Raw genomic sequence first — 26,472 nt, 5'->3', positions numbered from 1 at the left:
TTAAATAGTCAGAAGAGTTAGGTCATCTTGGTGATACCTAGGACAAGGTGTCACTAATTTCCTGCTCCTTTCAAGTAAACGGTTAGGAGGCATAGTATAGATCTCAGATGGGACAAGCTTGGACATTGTGTCAAACAACCCTGAATTTAAGTCCTAGCTCTCTTGATTACTAGCTATCAGATCGTTTTTTAAAATTAATTTATTGAAGTATATCACTCATAAACATACATAAACAGTAAATGCATATAATAATAGTTGTGAACTTACAAAACAAACATATATAACATCATACAGGACTCTCATAACTCACCCTACCACCAATAACTTGCATTGTAGTTATACCTTTATAACTAATGATTAAAGGGCATTGTCAAAATATTACTACTATCCAAAGTATTTTTCCAGCAACCAATCCTATTATTATTATCTTTATATCATTTATATATGAACATACATGAACAATTAAGTGTATAGTAAAAGTTGTGAAATTACAAAGCAATCATGCATAACATCATACAGGGGTCCCCTACGTCAACCCTCCACCAACACCTTGCATTGTTGTGAGACATTTGTTACAAATTATGAAAGAATATTGTCAAACTCTTACTAATTATAGTCTTTATCTTACATTTGGTGTGTTTTTCCCCCAACCCACCCCATTATTTTTTTTTAAATATATTTTTTATGACAGAAGTTGTAAACTTATAAAACAATCATGTACATGTGCAGAAATCCCAAATATCACTCCACCATCAACACACCACACAATGGTGGAACATTTGTTATGGATAAGATGATATCATCTGATTGTTACCATGTCCATAGTGTACATCTGGCTCACACTTTCCATACTGACTCATTATCAACACAGTACATCTTTCACATAGATGCAAGAATATTTTACTGCTAACTACAGTACATAGGTCACTCTAGCTGTAATTTTCCCATGTTTTTCCACATTCCCAACACCCTGCAGTAGTGATATACATTTGCTCTAGCTCACAAAGACACTCTTGCAAATTTACCATCAACCACAATTCTCATCCACCTCTTGGTTTACTGTGATATGCAGTCCCTAGATTATTCTCTAGCATTCTGTCAACTGGCATTTACATACCTAGACTACCATTTTCAGCCAACTCCCATATATAAACTAGCTGTTACTCACTATATGTTACCATCCACTCTATACATTTCCACACTTTTACAATTAAGCTAATTAAAACTTTTTCATACGTTAAGCATCAGTAGTCCATCTCAGTCCTCCCCTTATTTCCTTTAAGAATCCACCACCTACCACCACAATTGCTTCTAGAAGTTTTATGGCTCTTTGGTTTTATTTTTAGGTTTTGATCCATTTTGAGTTAACTTTTGGATAAGGTGTGAGATAGGGGTCCTCTTTTCTTCTTTTGGCTATGGGTATCCAATTCTCTCAACACCATTTGTTGAATGGACTATTCTGCCTAAGCTGTGTGGGTTTCACAGGCTAGTCAAAAATCACTTGCTATATATGTGAGGGTCTGTTTCTGAACCATTAATTTGGTTCCATTGGTCTATGTGTCTGTCTTTATGCCAGTACCACGCTGTTTTTACCACTGTAGGTAGGTGGTATGATTTAAAGCCTGGAGACAAGGGTTCACTTTTCCTTTTTATTATGTTTCTGGCTATTCAGGACCCCTTATCCTTCCAAATAAATTTGATGATCATGTTTCCTTTTTTTTTTTTTTAATGTTGGTGGAATTTTTATCAGGATTGCATTGAATCTGTATATCAATTTGAGTACAATTGACATATTAATGATATTTAGTATTCCAATCTATGAGCATGGAATGTTCTTCCAGTTATTTAGGTCTTTTTGATTTAATATTGAGTTGCAGTTTTCTGAATATAAGTGTTTTACATCTTTAGTTAAGTTTATTCCTGACTGTTTATGTTTTATCACTCATATTTTATTTTTACCAATCTTTTCACACTTTTAGTTACTTTTGATATAATCTTCATTTCTAGACTCTCTTCCAGGCCTCTCTCCTGTCTTGTCATTTCAGACTCTAGCACACCCTTTAGAATTTCCTGAAATTCTGGTCTCTTGCTTAGAAATTCTCTCAGTTTCTATTTATCTGTGAATATTCTAATCTTGCCCTCATTTTTGAAAGATAGTCTTGCGGGATATAAGATTCTTGGCTGGAAGTTTTTCTCTTGTAATAGCGTAAATATATCAGACCACTGTGTTCTTGCCTCCATGGTTTCTGGTGAGAAATCAGCACTAATCTTATTGGGTATCCTTTATATGTTATGTTTTCTTTTCTCTTGCTGTTCTCAGAATTCTCTCTTTGTCTTTGGCATTTGGCATTCTGATGAATATGTGTCTCAGAGTTGGTCCCTTCAGATTTTTTTGGATAAGAGTATGTTGTGATTCTTGGATATGGATGTCTATGTCCTTTAATAGGGTTTGGAAATTTTCTACCATTATTTCTTTAAATAGTCCTTCTGTCTCTTTTCCTTCTCTTCTCCTTCTGGGAGAAGGACACATATGTTTGCACACCTTTTGCTGTCATTCAGCTCCCTGAGATCTTGTTCCATTTTTTCCATTCTTTTCTTCATCTGTTCTTTTGTTTGTTCACTTTCAGAGGCCATTTCTTCAAGATCATTACTCCTTTCTTCTGCCTCCTCAAATCTGCTATTATATGATTCCAGTGTTTTTTTTAAATTTCATTGATTGCACCTTTCATTCCCATAAGATCTGCTATTTTTCTATGCGTGCTTTCAAATTCTTCTTCATATTCATCCATTGTCTTCCTAATATCCTTAATCTCTTTAGCCATCTCATTGAATTTATTAAGGAAATTTGTTTGAACTTCTATGATTAGTTGTCTCAACTCCTTTTTGTCATCTGGTGGCTTATCTGGTTCCTTTAACTGGACCATAGTGTCCTGTTTCTTGGTGTAGATTGTAATTTTTTGTTGGTGTTTTAGCATCTGGATTACGAGAGTATTTATTCTGGGTGCAGTTTTTCCCTTTAGTTTAGGGCTTCTTGCCCTTTCTCCCTTGCTGGTTGTGCAATAGGAGCCAAGGTTGTAATTGGTCCTATAAGCTGTGAAGGCTCAAGCTGCCTCATTATACCAGGGACCAATAAAGGTTCTCCCAACTTTCATCTTTGCCAGGAGTAGGGACAGCATCACAGATGTGTAGAATAATCCAAGTTGTGCAGACCTAGACTGTAGTTGCCCAAAGAGACTGATGAAGCTTCATGCCCCTTTCTCCCCTGCTCGGGGTGGGGAAAGAGCTACAGGGGTGGGCAGCAATCTATGCAGGGTGGGCCCAAGATGACCACAGTTGCCCAGGTAGACTTCCAATTTTCAGTCTGTGCCAACCAAAGGTACCTGCAGTTACCTGGAATGGCTGATGCAGGGCCCACCATCCTCATCCCTGCCAGAGGTGGGGCTGAAGCCTAGGCTAGGGCTGCAGGCTGATCTGGGTGAAAGAAACTGCTTTCTACTGTCACTGTGATTTTCAGTCAGCCCGGCTTCCCCTCAGGCTGGGGACAGAGTCAAAATGGCAGCCGCCAGTCAACCTCTTTCCAACTTGGGCAGAACCCCAGCTGTTCCCAGGGTTATATTTTAGCCAGCCAAGTCTCCAATCAGTAGCCAAAATTGGCAGCCAACCATCTCCTCCTCCCCTGTTTTTGGGAAATGGAGCTTCCAATTCCAGCCACAAAACAGCTCCTGGGGTGGCTCATACTGCCAGAGTCAGATAATCACTGGCATCCAAGGCTTGGCTAGTAATTTCCCAGAGAGGCTGGCGTAGGTCCCGCAGCTTCCTCCCTGCTGGAGGTGGCACTGGGGCCTAGGCTAGAGCTGCAATCTGATCTGGTTGGAAAGAAGCTGGTCCCCACCAGCAGTGTGGTCTTCAGTCCACCTGGCTTGCCCTCGTGCCAGGTGCAGAGTTAAGATGGCGGCTACGGCCTCTTTCTGACTTGGACAGGCTCAAACTTAAGCTGTTCTCAGGATTATACTTTAGCCCACTGAATTTACTCATCAGTAGCTGAAGTTGTTGCCCAACTGTCTCTTCCTAACCCGTTTTTGGGAAGTGGAGCTTTCAATTCCAGCCGTGGAACAGCTCCTGAGGCAGCTTTTGCCTCCAGTGGAGGATGGGCACCAGCCTCCATGGCATGGAGCACTCTACTTAGGAATCTTCTCTGCAGATGGGCAGTCTCCTCCTCCCATTCCTTTAAGTATGTTGCAGAATGCTTTTCTGGCCTCCTGGAGCCCCCAAACAGCTGCTTTAATTAGCCCCAAATAGTTCTCAGTGTTTACTAACTGCCCTGTGGCAGGATCTGACTCTAGGAGCGCCTTACTCTGCTGCCATCTTGCTGGTTCCTATCAGATCTTTTCCCATTACTTAGCATCTTTCCTTTTCAATTGTAGATAATGATGGTACCCACTTTGAAAGGAAATAATGAAAATGTATAAAATAATGAATGTAAGGTACTTGGCACATAATAAGTACTCTGAGTTAACGATTGCCATTAACATTACCATCATTCTCATCTTTTTTTCCTGGGATGATGAGAAAAAGTAGAAAGAAAATAAATGGACATTACCTACTGGAAGCTTCTCAGAGAAGGACTGAGACTAGGACTGTCTCAACTCCAGTAGTCAGACACAGATAGGCAGAAGATTTTCATATATTTTGGGCAAAACTAAACTCTCTTTCTAATGTTTTCTATAGATGCCAAGCTGATAGCCTGAGATCATCTCAAACTTAGAGTAAAAATAGGCTGGTGGAAACAAGGCAAAATATGAACATTTAAACTATCTGTTGAGCAAACTTTGAAATTCATTTTGCAAATGTAAAGTGAGAATACTCTTGTTTATTTCATATATTTATAACTCATCTTATTGCATAAATGTTTTAAGGAAATGGTGTCTTATCTACAGTAGTATCATTATCTTGATTTTTTTCTGTTAAAATACTCTTAACATGGGAAATTTACCCATAATCCTATAAAAAGTAATTGTATAGGAAATTAGTTCTAATTCAAACTAAATTTCTTGAATTCATTAACTAAGAACACACAAATTCAATCTATAAAGAAAAAATTCTTTCACCAAAAGTCCTAACAATCTTATTAAGGAGAAAAAGAAAACTCATTTATATGAAAATATACACAGACACAAAAACTCACTTGATGCAAAAATCACCAATTAGGATAACAGAAAAAAATACTTCACATACCAGCCATATTGGTATAAAATATACAGTTTCTAAAAAGGAAGAAGGTAAGACAGAAGAGATAGAAGCAAACCCTTTGTAGGACACCTAGATGAAAAAGACACATTGTCTATTCTGTATAAATGATATGGTGAGATTTTAGAAAAATAATGGCACCCATTCTAGCAGTGGGAAATGTGTTCTCTAAGATATAGATGCCATATGGAACTGCTTGGTTCTGGAACAGGCAAACTTTTTGGAATGGGTTTGCTCCCCTCATCCTATTCAGTTGGGACACTGCATTTCCACTACTACAGTCTCAAGAATAACTTTCCCCACCTTTTCTCTCTATACATCCCAGTTTTAACACTCAAATGCCATGCAGTCTTTTTCTGTTTCCTGGATGCACAGACCCTGCTCTGCCTTCTCTGGGTTCCAGAACCTCATTATGAGGTTAAGTTTTTAGAAATTATAGGTAACTGTATTTTTTAAATCAATACTCAAACGTTTTGTGTAATCAGGTGCTTAATAGTTTTTGTTCGTTTGTTTGTTTATTTGTTTTTGAGATACCAGGGTCAGGGATTGAACCTCAGACCTGTATGTGGGAAAACAGCACTCAACCCCTGAGCTACACCAGCTGCCTGGAGTTGGTTTTTTGGTTTGTTTTGCTTGTTTGTTTTGTCTTTGTTTTTAGGAGGTACCAGGGATCAAACCCTGAATCTTATACGTGGGAAGTTGGAAGTCAACTACTTGAGCTACATCTGCTCCCTTAACAGTTTTTTTTTTTTTTAATGGGGATGATTAATGTTGCTTGCCAGAAGCAAAAGGAAATACAACACTGTTTTTACAGAGAGTATGTGAAGAAGTTGAAGAAAAATTATAAAATTAACTATCTGTATGAGAAAGTTTTGTATTATATCTCATTGGAATTTTTCCATTTATTTGAGGTCCTTTTAAATCAAGAGTTTGCAATTTTGTTGTGAATTAATGACTATTATGATTTTAATGCTTCTAAACTTGTTTCATTTCCAATTTACAAAATCACTGCCACCATTAATTCTGCAATCTGAGTTTAAAGGAGAAACTCTCCAATTTCTTTTGGTCTTTCTCGTTTTCTCTTTTGTTACCAATTTCACAAGTTAAACATTTATTACGCAAATATCCTCTGCAATCAGTATGAATATGGGTTTTATAGCATTTAAACTGGTGGAGCCACTAAAATCTAGTCAGCCTGATAAAGGTCAACAGGAAGCATGTAAGTGTAAGAGTGTGTGTGTGTGTGTATCTACTAAGATTTTTCTTTGGTTACTTCCTTTTCTTTCCTGGCTTCTGAGGATAGATAAATTTTCTTCTTCTTTTTTTTTTTTTTTTTTCACTCTAAGCAACCCATTCTTGTATACTGCAGTTAGTTTAAGTGATCCCCTGAGATTTGGGTAGTACAACAACTAGTCACCTCAGACTGCTGCCTTTTGTGAAATACCACACGGCAGTAGACACGGTAATATCACAGAACAAGTAGTAAGCCAGTGAGAAGAGTCACTGCTTCCTTCTCCTTCCAGGGTAGGTTATCCAGACAGCAAGTGCACCATTTTTAAGGTGCTTTTCAATAACTGGTTAGACTCACTGTAGCACCTGGTTTCTAAATTTGAATCTATTTCTGGTGTCTCTTTTGTGCAGTTCTCTTAGTTCCCCACAAAACTAATAGGCAGGAACTGAAGTCCCAGTCTCTTTTGTTTGAGTCCTGAGCAAAGTCTAGCATGCCTGAATATGTAGCTTCAGATACTATTTGGTGTTTCTGTCCTGATTTTATTTCAGGAAGATATATGTCTTATTGTTTAAAGAAACTTTTTTAAAAAATTTAGTTTATCAACACTTTTTTTTTAGAACAACAAAAGTGTGGGCTTACATTTCCACCTTGACAAGAATTCCAAGTAAACAATATTTGTACATCTCAAATTTTCTAGGCCTGTAATTCTCCTTCCAAAGCAATTTACTAAATTTTAGGGAAAATGTAGTAATTTTACTAAAATTCATTGTAAAGAAATTTTAGACTTATAGAATTTAAATCTAAAATATATTTACATCTTAATTAAAATACAGTCCATATTTCAAGTATGTTTTAGAAAACTATTCTAATACCAATTCAAATCATTTCAGGCTATTCTACCTATCAAACTTTATTTTTCATAGAATATTTTCACTATTATCGTTATATAGTCTAGGGCGTCAAAAATAACAGTGCTTTTCTCTCATGTTTTACTTAAGTTGAAGTGATATTTAAACAATATTTAGATTACAAAATGATATGTTACCCTCTGCTCTCCTATCCTAAGTTTTTTCACAGCAGCTTAGGTCCCACTCTTGTATGACTCTGGCTTAATTTGCATTCCTTCTGAATATCTGATTTTAACTCAAAGTCTTACAATATGAGGCTCAGAAAGATAAAATAATTCTTCACCCCATTTATATTTGGTTTATTTTATTTAATTTTGGTTAATTTTAACCAAATATTCTTATATACAATATTAGCAAATACTATATATTGTCTACATAGATATAAAAGATTATTATATACATAGATTATATGGCTATATATCCTAAACTGAAGTTCCTGAAAATATATGGCTATATATATATATCCTAAAGTTCCTGTATGTATGAAAATTAAAATTTAGTTAAGTCCATGACACAGTACCTAGTTCAGTTCTTTATTACTACTATGTGATTCCAAACATGATAATAGTAAGTACAAACGGACAATTAACAATTGTCCTCTGCTTTATCAAAGCAAGTGAAAGCACTCATATTGCAGTAGCTTGTAAAGTCTTTAAAATATGGTATTGTACTCATGTCTTTAATTTGTATGGCATCTTCTTTGTGGATGTATAGTGTCCCTCCTAATTCTTCTCACAGTACCTTACAATAATCACATCTTGTTTTATGTAATGGATATCTGTTATATTTACCTAGTTAGCACTCATAAGAGCGTCATGCCCTCTTCTGATAATGGCATACCAATTTTCTTTAAGGATCTACTTTATCCCCAATCCCAGACCATGTTGTTCAAGAGTCTGGACCTCCCTAATCCAAGGTTACAGGAATGGACATATAACTTAGGCCCAGAGAGACAGAGGCACAGCATTTTTTGCAGGGATGAACAAGCAAGTTGAGACAACAGTTGCTCTAGGCCTTAGAATGAACAATTAGAAACCATGACAGCTCTTTCTGCTAGGGTTGCAAACTAATAGGATATTCACCTAGCACTTCTAGGGACACCTTGCCACCAGAAGGGAAGGCCATGAAGGTCTTAGATTGTAAATAAGAGCTGAGAGATGAGAATAATCCTTGAAAGCATGAAGCTATTCTTGAAGCTAGAACAGTCCCAGAATTGTTAAGGCAATAATTTCTCTTGTTTACATAGCCAATCAGAGTTGGGTCTCTGTCTAACTTCAGGAGTCCTACCTCACAGATTATATTCCATAATTGCCTCTTCAGTCCTCTATGTCATTACTATCTGGTATGTTTCTTGATATGAGAGATCGTGTCTTGTTAACCATTTTATATCCAGGTCCTTCCCTGGTGTCCAATTCAAATATTTAATATGAAAGAAGGAATGAACAGATGAATAACTACTAACTTTCACAGATGTAATAATACAGATATTAATTTAAATAATGTATAGATAATTTTGTTTAATTTTGAGTTAAATATCTTGAATTGGTAATAGTAAATGTTACTTTCTACCTATTTATCCCAAGGAAGATCATTATGAAAAAATGGAATATAAACTTAGAAATGTAGTTAACTATGTGTGTAAATCACATTGATGAGATAAGATCAGTATTAACATGTAATGGAAATGATATGAATGATATAGAAAGGGGTTGAGTTGAAACTAAAGTCCTGAAAATATCTCATATCTCATAATACACATCCTCTCACCTCAGCTACAGAAGCTCATGCTTTCCATGTTAATAACATCAGCCATATATATTACAGTAGGAAAAGTTTTGGTATTAATGCTTTAGAGCATATTCTTAGATTAATAGACCTTTTTAATTTGGGTTTTATACCCCTGCTTATGAAAAATTTCAAACAACCTCATGTCCTCAAGCTATAATTTTAATATTTTGTTGTATTTATCTTTCATATATGTATGCTTACTTTTGCTGTTTTGGAAAAGTATGTTAGATTTAATGATATCTCACCCAAATGTTCTTCAATATGCAATTCCTAGAAATATAATCTCTTACAAAGCCACAATGTCATTATAACCCCTAAAATAATTGATAATAATTCCATAGTATAATCTTATATGCATAACATTTTAATATCACCAGCTATCACAAGAATGCCCTTCAGAGTTTTGCTTTTCAATCTAGGTTCATGCATTACAAATGGTTGTTCTCTTCAGGCCAGTTTAATAAGATTTCTGTGAGCGATGTCTCTATGAAAACCTAAATTAGTTTGTCATGTCCCAAATGTTTCTTAAAATACTAATGCCAAAAATGTTAATATTTGTTATATAGGAAATAGAGTTATGAAGAAAACAAGTTCTTAAGAAGAACAGTCCTATACAAAATTACTAATTATTATGAAGAGGGTATATCAATTAACAACTTAGGGAGGTTGTAGAAAAGATTCAATACTGTTCAAGAAAGGTGCATTTTAATACTTCCTAAATATCCATCACCTTCTAATAAAACTATGAAAGGTGTAGAAGAAATGCAATATAAGATTTAATAGATAAGAGAGAGATTGCACTTTAAAGGACTTCAAAGGCAGGATATGAGCTTGAATCAGTAGTCAGGGAATTTGCTTTTCACAGGATAAGAACTTGTTGAAAACAATAAGTAAGAGAAAAGAATGTAGGACAGGAAATTACAAAAAGGAAGTAAAACATGACATAGGCTATGGCAGTAACCGAGGTGAAAACTGATGAGTATAATGTTTGCTTTTAATTCATAGATTTCATTTTGCCACAAAAGGCCAAGAGCCTCTTCATGGAAGAGTGGAAATAACTATACCAGGATACAAGGTACTCCAAGTTGTTATCTCGGATCTGTTACTAATCAATTGTGTGACCTTTTAAAAGTCATATAACATTCCCTGGCCCTCAAAGTCTGCAATCAAAAAACCAGGGGGTGAAATAAATGCCTCTGCCACACCAGCCATCCTCCATATGTGCTGGAAGTTGTTTAGGAAGTTTGCAAATAATGTAGAAATAATTAGCAGAGGTTAAAAATACATGGGAAGCAAAACTTGAGAAAGTGATAATTTTTATGTTATGGTAAGTTTTATTTTAGTATTCTCTTTATGATTACTGTAAAAAGGTATAAAAATTTTTTTTAAAAGGGCAAACATACTATTGGAACACCCCAAAATAGGTCTGTCTGGAAATTTAAGAAATCTTGCTATATTGTTTACATTAGGCATTTAATTTTTTTCACAATTAGTTCTTTTAGTATTTCTTTTTTATGTTTAAAGAAGCTTTAGATTACATAAATGTTACATAAAAAATATAGGGGATTCCCATATATCCCACCCTTTTCCCCTCCCACACTTTTCCACATTAACAACATTTTTCATTAATGTGGTACATTTGTGTAATTCATGAACACATATTGAAGCACTGTGCTAGTCAAGGACCACAGTTTACACTATAGCTTATACTTTGTTCTGCACAATTTTGTAGGTTTTGGCAAAATGTATAATAGCTTGTATCCATCATTGCAATGTCATGCAGGACAAATCCAATGTCCCAAAAATGTCCCCTTGTTACACTTATTCTTCTCTTTCACTCCCTCAGAAAGTTTGGTGGCCATTGCCTTTATACTAATGATACAAGTTCTTCTATTACTAGAATAATCGTAAGCCTACATTAGTCCATGGTTGTTTTCCACCCTTACATTTGTTCATTCCTCAATCTTGAGGATTTTGGATGGTGATGCCCACCCTGACTCCAATTGAGAGAGGGCTTAGATCCCCATGGGGCAGATGGATGGAATTGTATTGTGTGCAGTTGTAGAGGTTCTCTGCTCCCTGGGATGGATATTGTCCATCATCATCCTTTTATCAGTTGTCCTAGGTGAGTCCAATGAATTGGTGTATAGGTGTTGCAACTCTGTTGAGATTCAAGGCTCAACTTGCATATAAACAAACTGAAGATTTAAGTCTCTGGAACATATCCTTAACAAATATAGTACTAATTATAGGTTCAAAAAAAGGAACAGAAGAGCCATGTGTAGGGAAATTATAAATGAGTCTAACTGTTACATTGGGGAGCAGATAATCCAAAGTAAGTCTATTGACAGGGTGCCAAATCCCTGAGATTGTCTGCCTGGCCTATAGAGTCTAGATGTCTCTAGAACCCTCAACAGTTCCACTGTTTGAGGCACTGTTTACTGTAGTAGTCAATGAGATCCTGCTAAGACAGTATTGATCCTCTGGAATAACCTATGGAATAACATCCCAACTCACTTTGAAGTCTCTTAGCCATACCAATTCATTGGTGTTTAATATTCCCCCCTTTTGGCTTAGGTCTTTTCCCAGATTCATTGCGAGTCAGTGATTGGTAATAATCCCTTGGTGTCAGGGAGGCTCATCTCAGGGAGTCATGTTCTATGCTGGGGGAAGGTAGTGTGTTTATATGCTGAGTTTGGCTTGGAGAGAGGCCACATTTGAGCAACAAGTTGGCTATTTTGATTAAATTTACAACAGTATTACTTACTTTCCTGTAAGCATTAAGTTGTATTACAAGTGCTAGGTATTCTCAGTCACTGGCACTTTGGGTTAAATACTAATAGAGACCATGCTCTTAAGGTCATGTCAAAATGAATGAATCAAGTTAAAATTTCAAGTTCAACTGAAGTCAGTGACAGGAAGTATATGGTTTATAAGTGGAGGCTTCTCCATTCCCCTAAACACACAAGTCATACCTTAACTTCCGCCCATGTAACAAATGCAGGTTATTCTAAAAGAGTTTAACAAATTTGAGGTTCTCTATAATGTGTTCATTAGTGACAAATGCATTATACTAGGCCAATTTTTGGACAAAAAGAATTTTGTTCTTAGATTTTAAGCTATTATCTCTCATAAAATCAAGTTGAATCCATGACTATCATATAGTTCTCAAATGAAATGTATATAAAAATTCAGAGCCAGTGATTCAGTGGTGTTTTAGGTACCAAGGGGAAGGAAGGAACATTAAAAGTGGTAAATGTTCATTTTGCTCAAGAGAATTATAGTCTTGTTGCTTTACATGACATGTATGAAAGTGAGCTTGAAGGAATTCATGCATATTGCATATATGAAGGAATTTGATATTTAGAAATATCCCTGAAACTAGGAAATATGATCTTCCATGGCTAGACAGAGATTATCCACATTGCCACTCTCAAGACATTTTAATGTTTTGGGAGAAAAAAAGTGAGCTATGACCAGGTTTCTGGCAATCTAGTCATTCCTGGCAATTCATTTATATCCCAAATGAATTTATCTAAGTCTGAACTTATACTCTCATCGTTATATTCAGCTGTGTTTTGGTTATAATATTTTAGAATGGCACTCTCTCTCCAATATAAATAAAGTGCATGTCACTTAAGTGAGTTAAAATTTTATAGTAGCCACACTTTTAAAAGCATAATAAATGTTAATAATGTACTTTATTTATTCAATATTTCCAAAATGATGCCATTTCAATATGTAATAGATGTTTAAAAATATATCAATGGATATTTTTCCATTCTAAGTCTTGAAGCATATCTCAACTCATTGTAACCACATTTCTAGTGCTTAATCACCCCATATGGCTAGTGGCTACTATATGAGACAATGCAGTCAAGTATGTTAAGGTTTCAAATACTTTATACAGTGCCAAACAGAGTACCATGATTTTGAAGATTATTAAAATGCTCTTTTTTTATGACAGGAATAACTAAAAGGTAAAGCTTTGGATGATCAGAACAGACCTAATTAAAATATGTCACATTTCTCAATCTCCTTTAGGATAATTCTTTTAAGATTGTATTGCTTAAAACAAAAACAGTAAGGGCAATTTTAATAATATATAAATTGAAAGAAGATTTTGATTATTTGCTAAGAATTATAAAATAAGGAAGACTACATGCCTTTAAATATTGGCTTTTCTAGATTAAAATCTATGATTCCCATAAATTCTTATTCAAAACATGAAGTCCTTTTTAATGTTTATTTATTCCCAATTTATAATACTGGAAACATATCATATCAACTTTGGGTGAGAGATATATTAAAGTTACTTATGTAATTTATTAAAATACCCTAAAATCAGAATTTACTGAATTGATCCTTTTCATCCTGCCACTAGAATTTCTAAAATCATGCCTTTTATTTTCTTTACTTGTCTTTGGTTTGGAGACTCATTACATTTTCTACTTTTTCCTTCATTGAAATGGTGGAGATTTTTCTTTCACTCTAGAATGGGATAAAAATAAATCTCTCTGTGCTGGAAGTATCTACAGTCTTTCTTCCTGATAGAACTAGACAAATTTATACCCATGGACATTTTATTTTTTTCTACCCTTTAATTCCTAGCTATCATTCCACTGTATTCTTCTAAAATCTTTCTTCTTTAATACTAAATCATTTCACATGTAAAAATATTAGCATACTGAATTCTGAAAATTAAAAATGTCTGTAGAATATTCTAAGCTACAGCTCCCTGGATACCAAGATAAATTATCCCAGTTCCACATTTTCTGCTGAAATTTATCTTGTCACATACTCCAGGTTTAAATCTTTCAACCCTCTTTATTCTATTAGTTCTTCTCTCAGCTCCCACATGTGAACTATTCTTGGTATTAAAAAGTCATTTTTAAAACAATATGACTTCAACAACTAAAATTCCAAGTGTGATTGCTTAAATTAAATTTAGCCCTGTGAAATTGCACCTTAGCAATTTTACAGCATCAGTAAGTACTACTCCTACCTCCAGGACCTATGAATCCCCAATCCACAGCTCAAACTGAATTGTGATTTCTTCCCTTCTAGTAAATATGGTTTGTAGAACACATCATTTGAACCAAGGAGAAAAATAAACACAGTGATATACCAAACATGATCTAAAAATGGGAAAATAAAGCTCATGAGATCCCTATAACTGATGTTTATAGCAAAAGAAGACTGTTCTCATTTACACTGCCATATTTAGTGTCCAAAGATGTCTGAGAAGCACAAGATAAATCATTAATAACCAGAATAATTTCAAGGATCCTCACTGTCTGAATTTCTAACACTTTCAATGTTCTTTATGTATAGTTATTTATTTTACTCTTAGGAATGGAAGAGCTATATAGATAAGCAGACTGTAAATAATGCAACATTTCGTTTTTGCTTCAGTTGCAATATAGGAACTATTCTTGTATTGAGTGTACTCAGCAGGCATATTTCCTGACCAAGATTGCCCTTGTGAACTTCAAGCTATCACATACAAGAACTGCAGTGACCAAGAAATGACATGGAAGCCCAGCATGCTATGGCATAACTGCAGCAGGCTGAATATGCCTGATACGCTATCAAAATGGATGACTTTCTCCCAACAACATCTATTTCTTTTCTAACTCATTGAACTTTTTTACTTTACCTTGTATTACCTGTATCTCTTATAGAGTATATATAGTTGGACTTTATTTTTAGCACAAAATGAGACAGTATGGCATTTTACAGTGAAATTAAATCTGCATTTATTGCCACCTCACTTCTTGTCACTTGTTTTATATCTTTTGTGATTTATAATGTTTCTTTGATTATATTTTTACTCTAGTAAATTTTAGGAAGCCTTTTTAAATTATCTTCATTGATTGTCCTACTGTCTATTTGCCACACTATTTACAAAGTTTTGTTGACATGATCTGAGAGCTAAGAGCCAAAACTGTTTACTTGTCTTTTCATATTATACATTTTCTTTTGATGGATGACTTTGGAAATTTCCATTCTACTTTATAACCACATTTTAAACAATTACTTAGAATTAGTTCCATTTTTATTTGGTTTTAATGTTTACTTCTACTCATTTTATACCATGAATTTTCCTTAGTTCTGTAGTTCAGTTTATCTCTTGGATGTTGGAGAACTGTAGGACACACTGCAACTAACTCCCCAATATTTATTCCACCTCAGATGTGTGATCCAAGTGAACGAGTGATTGATTCAGGTTGGGTATGTATATTAGTCAGTCAAAGGGGTACTGGTGAAAAATACCAGAAATTGGTTGATATTTATAAAGAGTATTTATTTGGGGTAGGAGCTTACAGATACCAGGCCATAAAGCATAAGTTACTTCCCTCACCCAAGTCTATTTTTACATGTTAGAGCAAGATGGCTGCGAGGGTTCCTATGTTCCTGGGGCTTATTTGTCTCTGGGTTCAAGGTTCCTTTCTTCCTGGGGCTGGCTTCTCTTTCCTGTGCATGCTGACTTCCCAGGACTCCAGCTTAAGTCTTCAGCATCTAACTCTAACATCAAAACTCCAACATCAGAAAACTATCAACTCTGTTCTTTGCCATGCCTTTTATCTGTGAGTCCCCACCCACTAAATCATGCCCAGGTACAGATCAGATTATAAGCATAATCCAATATTTCATCAATTCATCAATAATATTAAACTGCTACACTCCACCCTCTGAATTCCAAAAAGACATTACAATATTTTAAAAAAGCAAACTTTAAATCAGTTACAATGCAAGTACTAATTCATATCACAATCAATTTAAAGAAATACAGTTTGTCTTGGGGTAAAGTCCTGTCTACTATAGACCTCTGAAACTTACAAAATTGTTTGACCACACAGATGGACAAATATAGGATAAACAGTTCTTTACAATAAGGAGAAACTGGGAGGGAAACCTGAGTCACAGGTACTCTACAGTTCTGTAAACCTGCAGGGCATCCTTCATTTGATTTCAAAGTCTGAGAGTCATTCTTAAGAAGATGGTTTCATCTCCTTGGGGCCATATGGGGACCCATGCTTTCCACTGGTTTGCCCAACAGCTATTTTCTTAGTTCCACCCTCATCAAGCATCTGGGTGTTGACCAAGCTTCAGACCTCTCCCTCCAAGGGTGTTGCGGTGATTGCCATACCTTACCCAATATTTGGGTTAGAGTCTTAATCCCCCTAGTACAGTGATGTGAAAACAACATTCCCCCTAACCTTTGGCATACAGGCTCAACCTTCTCAGAGCAATGAGTTGACCACCTGGCTTTCCCTAACCTTTGGGGGAAAGGTCCACCCCTCTCAGACCTGTGGGGTGCTGACCTTAACCACTCTAATCTTTTAAGAATGTGCTCCACCCTCTCTGTACCCTGGGGTGGCAAAACTGTCCTAGAACATTGGGCAGGAACATCCTCTCTCTTCAACTGCTGGGGCAAACTCACCCTCTTTGTACATGTGGGTAGGGTTCTTCTCTTGGCCCAACATGATGTCCTAATTCCAGATCTCGGCTTCCATGGTTTTCCTCTTGAAGTTGTTTCTCCTTCAATCTCTCCTTTCCATGTCCTTTTTATTCCAGGCTGACAGTCATTTTGTTCATACAGCTCTCTCAAAGTCTGTTGGTTTGGCATGCAGGAAGCAGGGGTCCAAGCCATCAGAGAGTAAGACTTTCCACAAGTCTTTCTGACATAACTGCATCTTCAATCTTGATTTACAAATTCCAGGTTGAGTTAAGTCTTCCAATGAGGCGTTTTCATCAGGGAGCTTGATCTCCAGAGGTTTGGAATTTCTAGATTCAGTTTCTGTTTTCTTTGTGCCTGAAAGTTCAGTCCTCAGCATATCTCTCTCCTCTAGCAGTTTGCTATAAGCTGCAAGCAGAAGCCAAGCCGCATTCTCCGGGTTTACTTTGGAAATTTCTTCAGCTAAATGCTCAGGTTCACCAGTTTCAAATTCTTCCTTCCATAAAACACCAGAAGTTAATCTTGCTAAATTCTCTGCAACTTTAAAACACAGATAGCCTTTCCTTCAGTGTCCAATAATAGTTTCATCATTTACTTCTAAGGCATCATAAAAAGTCTCTTTAGCATCCAAATTGCTATCAACAGTCTCTTCAAAGTGATCTAGGTCTTTTCCATCAAGCATCTCACAATTCCTCCAAAAAATACCCTTTACCCATTTATAAAACCATGCCAGCATTTCAGTAATTGCAAAAGTGCTTCCCTACTCCTTGGTATCAAATTCTGTATTAGTCAGCCAAAGGGGTGCTGATGCAAAATACCAGAATTGGTTGGTTTTTATAAAGGGTATTTATTGGGGGTAGGAGCTTATAGATACCAGGCCATAATGCATGAGTTACTTCCCTCACCAAAGTCTATTTTTACATGTTAGGGCAAGATGGCTGCCAATATCTGTGAGGGTTCAGGCTTCACGGGTTCCTACGTTTCTGGGGCTTGTTTGTCTCTGGGTTCAAGGTTCCTTTCTTCCTGGGGCTGGCTTCTCTTTCCTCTGCGTGATGACTTCCCAGGGCTCCAGCTTAAGTCTTCAGCATCCAACTCTAACATCAAAACTCCAACATCAGAAATCCCTCAACTCTGTTCTTTGCCATGCCTTTTATCTGGGTGGGGACTCAATACCCTAATCATAACTCAATCATGCCCAGGTACAGATCAGATTACAAGCATAATCCAATATTTCTTTTTGAAATTCATCAATAATATTAAACTGCTACAGTGTGCAACCTATTTCTGTTCAATGGGATGTGAAGGACTATCTTCCCATGAACTTCTAGAGAAAATCTCTTCTCTCTATGGAGATAGCAACAGGAAAAGCTGTCTTTTCTTCATGCTCTGGAATGACATTAACTGCAACTGTTGTAGTTACCTTATTACCACATTGAGGTCAAATCTGTACCAGTAACAGCAAAGTAGAAAGATGGTGAAGACCTGGATTCTTGGTGATAGCATTGGGCTGTTGACCTTAGCAACCTTGAAACTTCCCTCACCTCTGTATTCCTGTTCTATTAAAAACAAAAATACATACATATATAGTAAAAGCTGTAAGTCAGAATTTCTATTATTGTGGCTGAAATTATTCTCTGTGATAAGAATTTCTTCAAGTAAATATTTTTCTGATTAATAAATAACTGATTTTCTAGATCATAAGAGCATATATAAATATATAAATATCTGGGTATTGATTTTGTTGTATTCACTTATGAATGGAAATGTAATTGGGTTTGGAATTTTTGAGTCATTTTCCAATGAATATTCAACTGGCCTAACATCATTTTCTCCAAACAATGGGTTCTGAGGAGGTAAAGTCTGAAACTATACCAATTTTTCTTCCTTTTGAATTACCTGTTTGTTTGTTTTTTTCCCTATTAGTGCTTGTGAAATGTTTTCTTCATTCTTCAAATATAAAAATTGTTTCTTTTGATTATCTTTGTTTAATTAATCCAGCAGACATCTTCTTCAACCCAGAAGAGTCTTATTCTAATACACGATTAATTAATGTTTATGATGCATTCTTACTCTTTTATCCTAACATTCAGAGAGTAATTTATAAAGTTTTCTAACCCACATTTATTATATTTTATTTCACACCCAAATTTTTTCATGTTGTTCTATATTATATTTTAAACATGTTCTGAATTTTCAAATGAATAAAGGTATAAATAGAAGAGGGAGCCACTAAAGAAAGGGGAAGGGGAAGGTTTTGGTTTGTTTTATTTGTTGGTTGCCTTTTTTTTTCTATCTTGACTGTGGCTGCTTGTCTGGCTAGGACAGCTGGTTCAGTATCTTCTGCTTGGCGGGCATCACAGTGTCACCTGTTTCATGTGCACGTATAAATCCTTCATTCAGGGTCTCCCATTGCACAGTTCCCTGACATGGGAAATGTGCTTCAAGCTCATCTTACCCATCCTGAGTTGGTGTAATTCTCTAGGACAGCATCTTGCTTCCGTGTCTCCTTACCAGGAAACCTCCACTGGGGTACGGCACTGGGAAAACAGTGTAAGTCTGGCCAGCTCACAAGGAATTCATTTTACCTATGGAAAACTCATATACACTTACTCTGCCAAAAGATGAGGAATAGATTGCTCCTTTTCTGCTCTCCCTTTTCCCAGCCATTGATTTTGCATGACAGTTCTCTTGCTTAGTTGGGTATATGACATATCACACTTGAGCCCACTGCTTGAGCCCAAACCACAGAACTTCCTACCAGTAGGCTTAGCAATCCCTCTTCCTCCCCTTAGTCGTTTACTTAGCAGCAGTAGCATGAAAGGGAATTGCAGACTATGTACACTAGTGAAAAGAAAGGAGGCTGTTGGGAATTCACTATGAGAGACAGTCCCTGGATTAGACTTGTTGGATTGGTGATACCCAGGGCTTGAATAAAATATAACCTCAGGTTAAACTGAAGGAAGAAAATGCAGATTGTAAAGGTAAAAGGCTTAAATTTATAGGTTATTATAATACTAAGCATTATAGTATTGTATATACGAGAGAGTAGCTACTAAGTCCCCTGATATGTTTACTCAAATTTACTTATTCTTCCTCCTCTCCACCTGGATTGCCATTTTGTCCCACATTTTTATGACATGTTGCTCATTGGAAATAACTGAAACAACCATTGATCATTGGTTTAGTCTCTAACTGTTGTTAGGCACTCCCTGTCACATGAGCAAGTCAGGAAAAAGCGTGACTGATGGATTCACAAACACCACAGTACTATTTCTGATGGCACGTTATAGCTGTTCTACAGCTATAAAGTTTTCATTACCTGAAAAGTAGTACAAAATTAATATCTCATAAGTATGATACAAAGATTGAGATAATGAAAGAAAATGATTTTACACAAGGATAGCTAATATGTAGAATGATACCTAGGTTCTATGAGAATACTTCATAATAGAAAAACCAAACAACAACAAAAAAATAAACCGACATATATGCTAATAATAGAACAGACTTCTTCTAGATGTCTAAAATATTTATGCAAGTATGATTCAGAGATAAAAAGGTTTTATACTGATGATGGGACACACAACATATAGAAGGTCACAAAATGATTAACACAGTATTCCATCAGTAATATGTTCCTTTTCATAATATACATCAATATTTTGTCTTTTTAATTTCCTGACCTCAAGTCCCTGATAAAAGTTTAAAACTACTTCCAGTTATTTAAAGTTGAGGAAATAATGAAGGGTTAAGTGTAATATGAGGATCTATCTCCTGGTTATTTTAATTTGATTATTATCTTCCCCAGAGATCCTAACCTTTACTTCTTCTGATAAAGTTTCATAACCATAGTCAATACATGCACACATGTATGACTAAATGTTACTGGGTTATTTTAAGATATCTGTCCTTTGTAAATTGTCCTGAATGACATTGCAACGACAGATACAGGTCATTATATATCTTTCCATAACCTACAGAATTGTGCGGGAGAGAGTGTAAACTACAATGGAAACTATAATCCATACTCCAAAATGTGTTCATCAATTGCAATGAATGTACCACACTAATAAAGGATGTTGTTAATGTGAGTGAATTTGGGCAGTGTGGGGAGTGGGGCATATGGGAATCCGCTATATTTTTTATGTCACATTTATGTAATCTAAATATCTTTTTAAAATTTTTTTTTAAAATTTAAAAAAACACATCTCTCCTATTTTGAATGTATCTCATATTCACAATTGCCAAAACATGGAAGCAACCCAAGCATCCATCAACTGAGGAATGGATAAATAAAATGTGGTATATACATACAACGGAATATTATTCAATCATAAAAAGGAATGAAGTCCTGATACAAGCAACAACACGGATGAAACTTGAAGACATTAGGTTGAGTAAAATAAGCCAGACACAAAAGAATAAATATTGTATGATCTCACTGGTTTGAAATAATTAGAATAAGCAAATTCATAAGAGTCAGAATCTAGAATATAGGTTATCAGGAGAAGGGAGAAGAATAGGGAATAGGAAATTAAGGCTTAAAATCTACAAGGTTCCTGTTTGGAATGATGGAAATATTTTGGTAATGAATGGTGGTGATGGTAGCACATTGCAAATGTAATTAACAGCACTAAAATATATATCTGAATGTGACTGAAAGGGGAAATGTTAGATTTTACATATGGTAACAGAATATATATTTTTTTAATCTATGAAACTATACTACACACTTAGCCCTAAGTTAACACATGGACTATAGTTAATAGTAAAATTATAAAAATGTACTATCATCAATTGCAAAAAATGTTCCACAGCAATGCAAGTTGTTAATAATAAGGTGGTATATGGGAATCCAGTATATCATGCATAATTGTTCTGTAAACCCACAACTTTTCTTAAAATTTAATTAATTAATTTAAAAAAGAGTGTATGTTAGAGTGTGCTAAATTTGAAAGTATTGATCTATTAACACCCAGCTAATAATAAAACTACAAAAAATCCAGGCTTGAGACACAAACAGCAAATATTGTATATTATATGAAAAATCTAAAGTAAGCAAATTCATGAGGCACAAAGTAGATTAGAGGTTATCAAAATCCAGGAGGAGGAAGAATTAGGAGTTACTACTTAAAGGCTACAGAGCTTCTGTTTCAGGTCATGAAAAAGTCTTGGCAATAGATGGCAGTGATGTTAGCACAATATTTTGAATGCAATTAAACAAGTGAAGTGCACATGTAAAAATGGGAAATTTTATGTTTCATATGTATCATCCCAATAAAACAACAACAACAACAACAAAAGCCTAGGCTTAAATTTGACTCAAGTTTGAAAAGAATCAGATCAAATCTAACCAAACATTGTAATATTAAAAAAAAAAAAATCAATCAACCAACCAACCAACAAATGGAAATAAAAAGTTCTAAGAGATTAGCTATGATAAAAAGAATTCTGAAGTAAAACAGTAATTTTTAAAAACTGAGTAAACATTGAGTTTTTATTTGTAAGTTTAAAATTTTTCTTTCTGTTCTTTAACATCCATGTTTCTGCAGTAATTTACTCATTTTTAGATTTTTAATCAGAGTTAGGTATTTTAATTAGCATACATTTTTCCTTCTTGCCAGGGGAAATGCCTGTTTTCATCTAAAATAAGCACAAATGACACAATGTTTAGATTAGATTGTCAAAACCAATTGTCTACTTAGTGTCTATCCCCATATTCCTGCCACAGATATCAACAATAATGATACAGTATAAAGTGAAGTCTATTTTTACCTCTACCCAGTAGACTATAATAACACAACTGTACATGTGCATGCAGAAGCACATAAATTATGGTGTGATGCTGATAGCAAGAATCAATTCTGAGAACAAAAAATTGTATTTGCCAAGCTTAATTCTAAATTTCTTTTCTATGTGCTAATAATAAAAGAGAGAACAACCCAGAGACCAACTGGAAAAAACTCCATATTTCCCCTTGGGTACACAGTTCGTGACTTCAGGTAAAAAACTGTGACAATACCAATGTTCCAGATGATTAGAACATGAATTCTTAAGAACCTTAAAACATCACAGGCTCATTGAAGGAGGGCCCCTTAACAACTGAGCACATTTGTTTCAAAAATATCAACGGCAATTGGGCCATTGTCATAATCCTCCCACAAGTGACTATTGAAAGCAGTTTGAAGGTATTTTCCAGAAATACAAATAAAATGTCTAAATCAGGGGAGGTCTCATTTCTATTCTTTATTAATTCAAACTCTTCTGTCTGCCCACTCTAATGCCTGTAGTTCTAGTATCTTGAACCAGCAGGCTTTGATGAGAATGCCGACCTGCACACATAAGAGGGGAGCAATAAATAGCCAGGGTAGTCTGTTATGTTCCCAGGCAGCATAGAGAAACGTAGTCCATTAGACTCCTGCAGGCATCCTTCTCTTTCTGCCTCCTGCTATCTTGCCATAGTGTCAAACTTTCTCAGTCAGGCACCGAGTAAAGGATACAAAGAAAGGAGTTATAAAATAGCTGCAACATAAGGGAAACAGAAACAGGGGTAATGGCTGGATATATAATAAAGAGTACAGTTGCCTCCAGTAAGATTATATTACCAAAAAAGTTTTCTAAATCCAACATGCAGTTGTGAAGTGGAATTTTCACCTTGGGAGTGAGGAAAGAGGAAAGATGATTAAAACAATGACATATTAATTGCAGTTGAAACAGTTTTTGGACTAGTATATGCTCAAAATCTACATCCAAGAAAGAGTAATATTTGAAGTGAAGAGAAAATAACTGTTATGAAGAATAGAAACCAGAAATCAGAAATAAGTGCCTACTACCAAAATAGGCATAATTAGTTCTTCTGCAATTTAAAAATGACTATAAGGTAGCAAATATTTAACATACATTAGAAGAACTGACTGTATCTAATCTGTAGGCTTTTTGCCATATTCTTCTTGCTGCTCTCATGTCTACTCTTTCTCTTTCTCCTGGTTTTACTCATCATATGCCTATTGTTTCCAGATGCCAAGGAGTCATTCTCTTTTCATATTCTATTTCTTTTTTCCAACATCCCCCATTCATCTCATGAATACAGAGTACCTAATATGTGTGACTTTGGGGGATAAATGGAACATAGGGACTCTTCACTTGAGTTATTTTTATTCTGTTAGGGTAAATCTAATAGTTTATATACCCATTGGAACAATAAAAAAATAATAATAATTACAATTGTACTGTGCCCCTATGACATGTATACTATAATTAAACACATTTTACAGATGAAACTGAGGCACATAGGTAGCAGCCAATATTCTATAACTGATAGAGTCAAAATTAACACTTGGGTAGTTTGATTCTAAATCCATGTTTCTAACCTCTAGGCCATATACCTTTAAGAGTTGAAAAAATATATGAAATAAACTTACTGATTAAGTCTTAACGTGAAATGTAAAGGCAAATGGAGGGTATAACCAATACATGCAATATATTCAGGAGAGATAGAGATTAGAATAGACAAAAATATTCAAGTAGGTCTTTATAACTTCTAATAAAAGGTTTTGAGATGTGGGTAAAGGAGATACATGAAGAAAGAAAGTAGGGAGAGAGAGATAGAAGTTACCATTTCTTTCCTCTTTCAATACATTGCCTGGTGCCAGCTCATGGAGGAGTTACCTAATACCTAATGATCATCCTCTAGAGTTTTAGGGCATGCTTGGTCACCTTTTGCATTAACAAGACACACTGTTGATGAACTAAAAGCCCTTCAGAATTTGTTTTCCCACAAGGCAATCTTATATTATACAATAGAGATACACAGTAGCATTTCATTCATTGTTTTCCAAATGGTTTGCACCATAATTTATTTCAAAATAAAATTGACTGCCTCTATAGTCTAGCTCATCAAGTACTAAAATTCCAAAGAAATCATGGGAGTGGTGTTCTACAGTGCCTTTGTTATAACACATGCAAAAAAATTCCCTTAGGTTGGATATTTAAAAGCATTTCCAATTGTTTTAAAAATACACATATAATCAAGAAATGGCATTTTATTATTTATGGCTTCCAATTTACTAAAATCTTATATTAACTAAGTTTGATGAAAAATTCAAAATATTTCAAATTGAACCAAGAAAAGTACGAAAAAAACAGCAAATGCTTTTTACAAACTTATAGTTGATCACTGGATAGAGAGTGGGAGGATGTTTAATGTGAGTGGCCTATGAATGATATGTACAAAAGACAGTCTTCCTTCTTTGATATGACCTTTCTACTAGGGTTTAAGAAAATAACTTTAGGGAAGTGGACTTGGCCCAGTGGTTAGGGCGTCCGTCTACCACATGGGAGGTCCACGGTTCAAACCCCGGGCCTCCTTGACCCGTGTGGAGCTGGCCCGTGCGCAGTGCTGATGCGCTCAGGGAGTGCCATGCCACGCAGGGCTGTCCCGCACGTAGGGGAGCCCCAAGCGCAAGGAGTGTGCCCCGTAAGGAGAGCCGCCCAGCGTGAAAGAAAGTGCAGCCTGCCCAGGAATGGTGCTGCACACAAGGAGAGCCGACACAACAAAATGACACAACAAAAAAGAAACACGGATTCCTGTGCCTCTGAAAATAATAGAAGCGGACAAAGAAGACACAGCAAATAGACACAGAGAACAGACAACTGAGGCTGGGGGTGGGGGAGGGGAGAGAAATAAATAAATAAATCTTAAAAAAATAATAACTTTAATAATAAAAATCCACAGAAATGGGCAAGATGGCGACAGAGTAAGGCACTCCAAGAGTCAGCTCATCCTACAGTGAGTAATAGTAATCACACAGTACTATCAAAATCACCTGTGTGGGGGGGCCCAGGAGACTAGAAGAGCATCCTGAAACATCCCTGAAAAAATGGAAGAAGATAGCCCACCTCCAGTGAAGATTCCTGAGCAGAGTGCTCCAGGCCATGGAGGCTGGTGCCCATGTTATCATATATGTCAAAAGCATAAGCAAAAAAGAAGAAAAAAAAATGAATGGGGGCCCCTCAAATTTAAACACTTTTTTGATTCAAAGGACTTTATCAAGAAGGTGTAAAGGTAGCCTACTCAATGGGAGAAAATATTTGGAAACCACATATCCAAAAAGGGTTTGATTTCCATGCTATACAAAGAGATCATACAACTCAACAATAAAAGACCAAACAATCCAATTAAAATGAGGGCAAAAGATTTAGACATTTCTCCCAAGAGGCAATACAAATGGCCAAAAGCACATGAAAAAATGTTCAATATCACTTCCTACTAGGGAATTGCAAACCAAAATTACCATGAGATATCCTCTCAACTCATAAAATGACCATCAATTACAAAAACAAAAACAGAAAACAACAAGTGCTAGAAAGGATGTGGAGAAATAGGAACACTCCTTCACTGTTGGTGGAAATGTAGAATGGGGGAGCCTCTGTGGAAGACAGTTTTGAAGTTACTAAGGAAGCTAAATATCTGACCAGCAATCCTTTTAGTAGGAACATATACAGAAGAACTAAAAACAAGGATGCAAACAGAAATTTGCACACTGATATTCATAGCAGCATTATTCACAATTGCCAAAAGGTGGAAACAACCCAAGTGTCCATCAACCACTGAATGAATAAACAAAATGTGACATATACATATGATAGAATACTATGCTCCTGTGAAAAGAAATGAAATTGGGACACAAATGATAACCTGGATCATTATGTTGAGTGAAACAGCCCAGACACAAAATGAATATTGTACTGTCTCACTAATATGAACTAAATACAAAGAATAAGCACATGGAGTTAAACCTAGACAATAGGTTACTGGGAGATAATGAGGACTGCAA

General features: G+C 35.7%; 1 protein-coding gene across 11 annotated transcripts in view; it reads right to left on the bottom strand.

The window, feature by feature from the left end:
- DGKB (diacylglycerol kinase beta) overlaps nucleotides 1-26,472 on the bottom strand; it is a 723,907-nt gene that overhangs the window by 611,802 nt on the left and 85,633 nt on the right. The gene's annotated exons all lie outside the window — the stretch shown is intronic.

Source organism: Dasypus novemcinctus, chromosome 5 (genome assembly GCF_030445035.2).
Source record: "Dasypus novemcinctus isolate mDasNov1 chromosome 5, mDasNov1.1.hap2, whole genome shotgun sequence".
In the NCBI taxonomy this organism is placed as follows: Eukaryota; Metazoa; Chordata; class Mammalia; order Cingulata; family Dasypodidae; genus Dasypus; species Dasypus novemcinctus.
Note: the sequence above shows the minus strand (reverse complement) of the source record. Positions and strands in the feature narration are given on the sequence as shown.